The 9,224-nt window shown below is 34.5% G+C and overlaps 1 long non-coding RNA gene across 1 annotated transcript; it reads left to right on the top strand.

Moving 5' to 3' along the window:
• Positions 1 to 4,424: 4,424 nt before the first annotated feature.
• On the top strand, positions 4,425 to 5,703 carry LOC116847958. The gene is made up of 3 exons (XR_004378862.1): positions 4,425 to 4,716; positions 4,904 to 5,255; positions 5,472 to 5,703. It is a non-coding gene; the product is annotated as an uncharacterized LOC116847958 (long non-coding RNA).
• The last annotated feature ends 3,521 nt before the right edge of the window (positions 5,704 to 9,224 follow it).

Here is a 9,224-nt window from a genome sequence, read left to right as displayed (position 1 = left end):
CGTAACGTTTTCGTGCGTTGCCGTACGTTCAACTTACGGCTGATATTTCACGTGTCGTACGACGGGTGGGACCCGATTGACCACGATACGATTGGACACAGATTGTAATGATTGGTTCGACCTAGTAATTCACTAGATAATTCTTTTCATCGGTTGGTTGTGTCCAATCGTACCGTGGTCAATCGGGACGCTCTTTCGTACGACAAGCTTTTTGGATACGTTCATTGGTTGACGAACAGAGAACCTAGAAATACTCTATTCGTCAACCAATAAACGTATCCGAAAAGCTTGTCGTACATGTGAAATAGCACCCTACGTCTCACGTAACCTAAGTTATCACGTAAGATGGCGTAAGGAACTACAGCAATATTCGTGCGCTGGCCCTAAGTGTGCTATTTCACGTGTCGTACAACAAGCATTTCGGATATTTTTATTGGTTGGCGAATAGAGTATTTCTAGGTTTTCTGTTCGTCAACCAATGAACGTATCCAAAAAGCTTGTCGTACGACACGTGAAATATCAGCTTAATACTACTATATTGCTAATTGTGCTATGCTGCCTGTAAAGCCTGTATCAGACTATCGACTGTACAGGCCCACTCGACTACCGACTACGACTGCCGACCAGTGCTTGGAGTTCGAGATATTTTCTAGCTGACAGGAGCTTTTCTGCGCATGTGTGAGATAACATAGCAGCTCGACGTAAGCAATTTCCAATGACGGCGTTAGGCACAAGTAGAGGGTTTTTAGGGGACATACATAAAATACTCGGCCGTTTGTCTGTGTTGTTTGCCCGCGAGTGGTTAGGGTTAGGTTAGATTTAGTGAAATGTTACAATAATAAATTAGCATAATTAATATAGTTATAATAATTAGTGTAGCTGTGTGTGTGAAAAAAATGTGATAATATAATATGTATATATATTATATATTTATAATAAATAAAATATGATAAAAAAGTGCAATTTTAATATAAAGTGGTTTTGTGATAAAAAAAGTACAATTATTAAGTTAATTAAAAAAAAAGTGCCGTATTGAAGAAAGAAATGGATCAACAACTGCCTTCGTCATCAAATGGCATCGAGGAAAAGAAGAGGAAATGTGCGAGAAGAAAATTTCAATATGCATGGTTAAATATGAATATTTTCAATGATTGGTTGGCTGCAGAAATTACAAAATAAAAAATATATTTATTTTTACTCATGAACAGTATTCTGTTTTTTCCCACAAACTTTCTTTTCTCCCTACAATCACTTCATATTTTCTTTTAGATGAGAGGTCTTACGATATCTTAAAATAGACACAGCGCTGAGGTTACCACAGCGTTTGCTCAATGCGCGTGCGCGAAAATATATCCCGAACTCCCAGCACTGGCTATGTTCAGATTTCTCATCCGGGTGCACTCTATTACTAGAAACACTATAATATATGTTACATATACTATAGAACTTCTAGTATTAGAGTGCATTCGGGTAGGGAATTTGAACGCACCCACTGCTGCCGACTCCAGTCGGTCAATAATAAGGTTTGTTCGCGTCGCATGCTCCAACGTGCTCCTACTCGCTCTAACGTACTCTAATTGGTCCGCGTGACGTGCTAGTGTGCGTTAGAACGAGTAGGAGCACGTTGGGGCATGCGACGCGAACAAACCAATACTTATTGATGTCTGCCGCCGACTGATTGTACTAGTGACATCTGCTAGAGAACAAAAAGTGCAATAAATAAGCGCGTTCAGCGGAAAAAGCGCTCAGTGAGCAATTAGCGATTATTGGTTCTTACTATTAGATCCCTAAATCCAGACCAATTACATTGACGTATTGCTCAACTGTTGTACAACTGTTGAGTTTGCTGAATGCACCCATTATCATTAGGTTAAGTTCTGTGTGATAGTAAAATAATGGCATATATGTCAAGAAATATAAAATTTTCTTTTAAGAAACCTCAAAATATTAGAAGAAAGAAGAAAATAGTTGCGTTATCATATGAACTACTATATGATTGGCTACGACTCGAGTCGCTGACTCGAAAAATAGACTGAAGTCTAAATGCGAATCGGCCGATCTAGTCAGTCGGCGCCTCACTGTGATTGGTCCATTGAGAGTCGGCAGTCGTAGTCGGCAGTCGGGTCGGCCTGTGCAGTCGGTAGTCTGATACGGGCTTAAGGGCCATCACACACAAAATTACATAAACGCATATACAGTATGTTTGATAAGAGCGGCAGTTGTACGGCAAACTTAGGATAATACATAAATTGAAAAAATTTGTACACATTATGCATGATACAGACTGCGATGCTTTATTATTAAGTTGTCCAGTCGCCTCCATTATCAATAATTGACTGGCATCTCCGAGGCATACTTTCTACTAATTTTACAGCATAATCTTCAGACAAAGATCTCCATATAAATCGAATCTGTCGAATTAACTGCTTGACGGTCCATATTTTCTTTCCTCGGAGCTTAAACTTTATAAGCGCCCAAACATTTTCAATTGGATTTGCATCTGGCGACTGTGAAGGCCAATCCAGTACGTCAACGTCATTTTCTTGTTTCCACGCAGTACAAAGTCTACTCCGATGTTTCGGATCATTGTCCTCTTGCAGTAGCCAATTTTCATTTTTCCTCGTAAACCACCTTTGGGCAGATGGTAATAAAGCTCTCTCATATATTTGGACCATTTTAGCAGCATCCAAATTTTGTGTAAAGATGTGTAAAGTGCCAAATCCCTGTTTTGAGAAACAGCCCCAGACGTGCACCTTTACCGGATGTTTAACGGTCCGCTCGATGAGTCTATTGGCCTGGGTAGACCAGACACGTCTGATAGAAGACTTTGCCCAAAACGAAGCTTCATCTGAAAAAATTACGTTGCCCCAATAGCGGTCCAAATTTTCTTTTGCCCAAGCAAGTCTTTTTTCGACGTGTTTTTCAACGGGCAACGGTTTCGTTATCGTGCTTCGAAATTTCACTTTATGAGCCAGTAAACGTCTTCTTATAGTATGACATGATATATTTAGACCCTTTTTAAGTAAAACCGCTTGCCCGCCACGCAATGATAAACAAGGATTCTTCTCAAACACCCGTAAAATCATTTTGTCCTCCTTTTTCGTCGTTTTCTGCACAGAGCCACGATCCGGCAAGTCATCAACGTTTTTGACCTCGGAATAACGTTTCACCCACTTACTCACAAACGCCTTATAGCGAATTCGGTTGCTTGCACTAGTGTGCACTGAGTGCGCACTAAGGCTTGTTCATAGTATGTTATTATATTTAAAGATTGTCTTAAATAATTCTCAAATAAATTCTCAAATATTTTTAACCATAATATGATATGTATAACATCCGTACGAATCATTTGATTAGTTAAAATGTTTTTAAATATGTATTTAAGACACGATCTTAAATATAAGAATGTACTGTAAACAAGCCTTAATGCGCACTCAGTGCGCACTAGTGCAAGCTACCGAATTCGCTATTAGACTTCTTCATATACTTAGCAGCCGCTCCGCGCGACATTTTTGGTCCTTTCGGATGCGAACATAGAAACACAGCTTCTAACGTGATGCGTACGCGGCACTCATGTTGAAATACGCCCTTTTGTGACGAAAGTCAAACGATAACTAAGGCTTTCTAGACAAAGCATCTTGGGAGAAGAGCCCCGCTATTGGCTCGCGTTCATATCCCCCCTCTAACGGTTTCGAGGAAAAAGTTTTGCCGTGCACGCTCTTATCAAACATACTGTACATAGTATAAGATCGTATGGACCAATGAGCATCGAATATTAAGTTGTCATATTGATGATTGATGTTTAATATTCGATGTTCATTGGTCCATACGATCTTATGTTATGCATATGCGTCTATGTAATTTTGTGTGTCATCACACAAAAAGGCCATCGCCTTAATGATCCTAACCGGAAGCGTATCCTAAACATAGCGCAGCCAATCAAAACGTTGACATATGGTGTCCGATCTCATATTACAGGAGATCTGTTCTTTTGCTCTGCATTGCTGCACTGGTAAGTTAAAGTGAGAAAAATATATATTTGTCTTACTCTAACTTATTGTACCAGTGCAGCAGTGCAAAGCGAAAGAACAGACCAAGGATCTCTAGGTACTACCTATACTTACCGCCCTCTGAGATAGTCTTCGGATGTGGTCGAACTAAACGGGTCATACGGAGTGGGAATGCGCGCCAATTGAAGTATGAATGACAGACGTATAGCAAGCAAAGCAAACACATATATATGTATACAGTTGTGTGCATGCATATATGCATATGTATAAATGTATAAATGTGTATAAATGTATATCTTTTACTATTTTCATAAGATGATGAGAGTTAGAATATGAAGAAACTATATTATATGAGATATTCGGTAACTCGCGCGATGCCGTATCTCCACTCCGCATGACGTCACTCGTTTAGTTCGGCTACATCCGGAGACTATCTCAGAGGACGCGACTAAAAACGGGGGCTAATTTTTACAAGAGGGAGTTTATACTCTCTGCTTTGTAGTACATAGCATGTTTGAACCTATTCGAACGTGATTTTTTGGAGGATATTTTGGAATTATTTTTCAAGGAACATTCAGGAGTAGAGTTTAGGAAAGATTAAGAGAAAAGAGATATTAGAAAGAAAGGACAGTGTATCAAATGGCTATAAATATTCTCGGGGAAGACTGAAAGCACGATAACATAGTCACCAAACAAGAAAAAAAATGTAATTTTTTAAATAGTAAAAATCGACAAATTTTTAATAGTTTGGGTATTTATTTAATAGTTTATACGTACATGTACACACACACAACACACACAAACACACACACATGAATACATATTAAGCAAGTTTACTCTTCGAAATCTGAGTTGGAGAAAGTATTTGAAATGTTTATCAATTTGACATATAGGTATGCGTGTCTCGTTGCATTGGACTAGAAATGCATATGATGCATAACAGACAATTCGAGTGTTAGTAATTCCACAGTGCAGTAACATTAAAGCAATCTTACATTCAACATTTCCACATCTTCATCTATTTCCATAAGAAAGATGTGGTTTTGTTTTATACTTGCTTTTCTGGGAACTTTTCCTACTGCAATGGCTTATAATAGTTTTGACTTTGGCGATACTCTAGCATTAATTCTGGGTCTAATCATCGGAATTGTTGGATTTTTTGCTTGTATGGGAGCTTATGCTAGAAGACGAAGTCACTTTGAGACCTTATGATAAGCTGTAATTACTCCAAATGTGTTAGAAGTGGTAAGTATAATTTTATATATACAAACATTTGCATCTTGTGTCAAGTAGTAATATATATTTTTATTAGTCATAGTATCATGAAAGAAGACTTCCATTATATTCAGTAGTATGCAATTTAATTTATATGTATATAATTGATTTTGATATAAATTTATTATAATTTTTATAGATTATGATCTTTATATATTGCTCTTATATAAAATATTGTATTTGCAGGATATAACATTTGCAAACATTTGTTTTAATTTGTTGCAAATTTTACAAAAATAATTCTACTATTATAGTCATGGAACAATAGAAACAGCAATTAATAAAAAAGGTACAACTTCCCATGTACAAAAAAAAAGGACAGTTTTTAAGCATATTTTTTGAAAGAATTTGTTATATTACAATGGTATTATTCGATTTATATATAAAATTTATTGTTAATAAAAGATATATAAGATGACATGCAGCATTGTATTATTTCATCATATATGAGAATGGTAATTAATTTTTTTTGTGTGCCTGTTTATTTTCTTTTATTAAGTTTATACAACTGTCGCTGCTGACTTTAACATTTAATGTCTTCTTTTTGTTTCCTTTTTACGATTGTAGATAATATGTATTTTGATAAAAGTTATGAGTAAAATTCCTGCAAGCTTCATTTTGTACCAATAAATATATAGATTAAATCTTTCTGGTTGGACATAATAGAATTATTAGACGTTTGAATTACTGAAATATATACTTTAAAGAGAGTATTTCAATTATATATTACATCAATACTTTAAAACATTTTAACAATAAGATAAAACCTTGAAATGGAGATTGTATTTTTTGGAAGAGAATGTATCAATATTTAATAACGCAACTAAAATTTTCGCTTGAGATTCTTTTAATATGTATTCAATTCTGCTGCTATTGTGTATATAATGATTATTCAATGTGTACATCACAATATGTCAGCTTTTATGTTTATGAAATCATTATATATATATGGTATCGTCTGTTTGAAATCTTGTATTTTTATTTTTATTGCAACATAGTTGTAAATAACTAAATTCCTAATTTTATATATAAGCGCAGTACACAATATCATTAATACGTTACGCGCGTAAATAGATATCAATATGTTTTGATACTGTGACAATGAAATATTACAATAAAATTGTCATTGATAAATATATTTGTTCTCAAATACTCAACTTTCTTGGACAAAGATATTTTCGATTTCTTCATTCTTGAATAAATATGCAGCTAATAATTCGATATACAATTGTAATAAAGAAGGATTTTTACTTTTTCTCATATAAACTTAAATGTATATTCAGTGACATTTCACATTTGTCTTGAAGTTATCGATTGTTATTTCTCATTTTACCTAATCAGTCTTTAAGCCCTCTCACAAGAACTCTCTGTTTGACGTGCTTTCCAAGATTTTGCAAATATTAAATTGTTTTATGCATTATTTAGCACGTGAAACAAACCAATCGTTAGTTTACTCATTTTTAATCAAAACTTCAAAACTTTATCAACGTGAAATTATTTTCAAGAGTATTCGTGCGCGAAATAATTATTTAATTATATGTATAACTATAAACATTTAAAAGTACTCGGTCATTTTACACGTTTGATTAAAAGTTTCGTAATTTAAAGTGAAATAAAAATCTTTTTGTTACAGAAGTTACAAGAAATTCTGTACGCTTATGCCGGATATTATATATTCTTTCGCTAACGAAATCAGTAATGTAATCTCATTTGATTGCATAGTCAATGTACCTCGCATTCTTTACTTTTCTACATTTGCAATATCTACAAATAAGTGAAGATAGATTTATTTCCGATTCGTTACTCATATACGGTTTATAAATGTTGTTAACAATCACTTATATTTACCATCAAATGAATCAATGTTGAATATATCGACAGTATATACGAATTTTATAGAATATAAAAAATATTTGCTACTTTTTTTGCAGACGGTATCCAAATAAATACACCACAACAATTTAATGTAATTTTTATCAGACTCAATTCCCTCAAGACAACTGCCACCGTGACAATAAATGAATTGGGTTACTTGAAATTCCAGGGAACTCTGTTGCATTATTTAATACTTTTTGGCAAAACAACAAAAAGTATTTTACGAATGCAATAATATTACGAACATATTCTGATTAATACAGTTTGTCTTTCTACAATATAATTGAAATCACATTCTACACTTCGAAAATTTCGAGAAAAGCGTCATTTCTCAAATAAAATTTTCTTCAACCGATATTATTTATTCTCCGTTTCTTAGATGTTATTACAAATGGAATCCAATGCGATAGTCATCGCCAGTAGTCGATTTTTTGTATCGAATTATACGGTCATGATTTCTTAGTTTTGATATAATGCAACATTGGTATTCAAAGATAGATAGAGAAAGAAAGAGAGAGAAAGAGATAGATGGCTGGAGAAAAAAGATAAGTCGTTTATGTACGAATTATTGAAGAAAATTTCATAATAACTAGAGACGTTAAAATTACTATCTATTAAACTCATACACTAAACGCGCGCGTAGTAATGATGACAATCAGATGAGTACATGTCTACACTTGTCATCTCTTCTGGCAATTACGAAGGAAGTAAACTGTATTTTCGAATCGGTATAATAAACTATTGTGATTCTCAAATGAGAACATCTCAACAAACTTTAACATAATATTGTGACATAAAAGCACCAAAAGAGAAGCCTTATAAAAAAAAAAAAAAAAAAAAATTTCCGCGAAAAATCGCAGAATTCTAAATAGCCATGAGAAAATTATATATAAAAAATGGACAGTCAAATTTGGAACTTTGAGAGCTATACGCGCTCTGAATGATACTTGTAGCGATAATAATAACGACCGTGAAACAATATTTGGAGCACTGACAATTACAGTGTCATGACAAAAGATGTCGATCGTTACAGTTACTTGTAGTATAGTGAAGTAACATTATATATATGTTTCGTTTATCAGTTGTAATAACATCCACAATCGATGAGACAACTTTTTGATATCATCATGTAAACGAGATCTCGCGAACGATTTAGAAAACTGAACGCGTTTGTTGTTAAGGTGTATATTTCAGAATCGCCACAATTAAAATTACGATATCATGTTTCAATGGCCTGAAATAATGTGTCACAGATCACTAAAAATTAAAAACAGACTCAGATACGTTGACTGCGATATATTATCCAGATCGATTAAAAAGCTAGTAGTCGAATTGCCAACATTCATTGATGGTCTACAGATGGCATCGGACAAAATTTTTTTTTCTTTTTTTTTCCAGTTACATTGTATATATATATATATAAAAAAAGAAAACAATGGTAGCTAAAACGGCTACTACCGGCCTTAAAAGAAGATAATAATCAGCAATAGTAAACGAGATATATGGGTTCGCTAACTAGTAACACATGACTTCTTTTCTTTAATTGAAATAGGCAAAATCGCTAGAAATACATTAAAGCATAACAGTGACTATATTAATTATATTTTTTCCTGCCTACTTGCCTTCGAGATACACGCATACATCCGCACAATCGCAAGCACACATACAAATGCGCGTAATCGCGCACACACACGCAACATACATACACAAGCTCTCTCTCTCTCTCTCGTTCTTCTTCCCAATTCTATCCCAACCTTATCATATCATACTGTCTTTCTCACTTGGATCTTTATCCGCTTATTTCTGATGCGCATCCAGCATATACAATAACAGTTATACATATATATCGAGCAGAGTGGCCGTGCCATCTCGATCGTAAGACTAGCGGAGGCCTGTACTAATGTGAGCTGTGCTACCAAAGAATCTGGCAATAATAGAATCCCTTAAAGATCTCAGCGAAGGAGTTTTATTTTTAACCTTTTTTTTTATTTTTTGTCTTTAATACATCGAAGCACAGTACATGTAAAGGCCTCTATCTCAAGTTCCTGCGTTACGTTCGGAGAA

This window comes from Odontomachus brunneus, unplaced genomic scaffold (genome assembly GCF_010583005.1).
Source record: "Odontomachus brunneus isolate Ranch 3 - 2012 unplaced genomic scaffold, Obru_v1 Obru_scaffold_086, whole genome shotgun sequence".
In the NCBI taxonomy this organism is placed as follows: domain Eukaryota; kingdom Metazoa; phylum Arthropoda; class Insecta; order Hymenoptera; family Formicidae; genus Odontomachus; species Odontomachus brunneus.
Note: the sequence above shows the minus strand (reverse complement) of the source record. Positions and strands in the feature narration are given on the sequence as shown.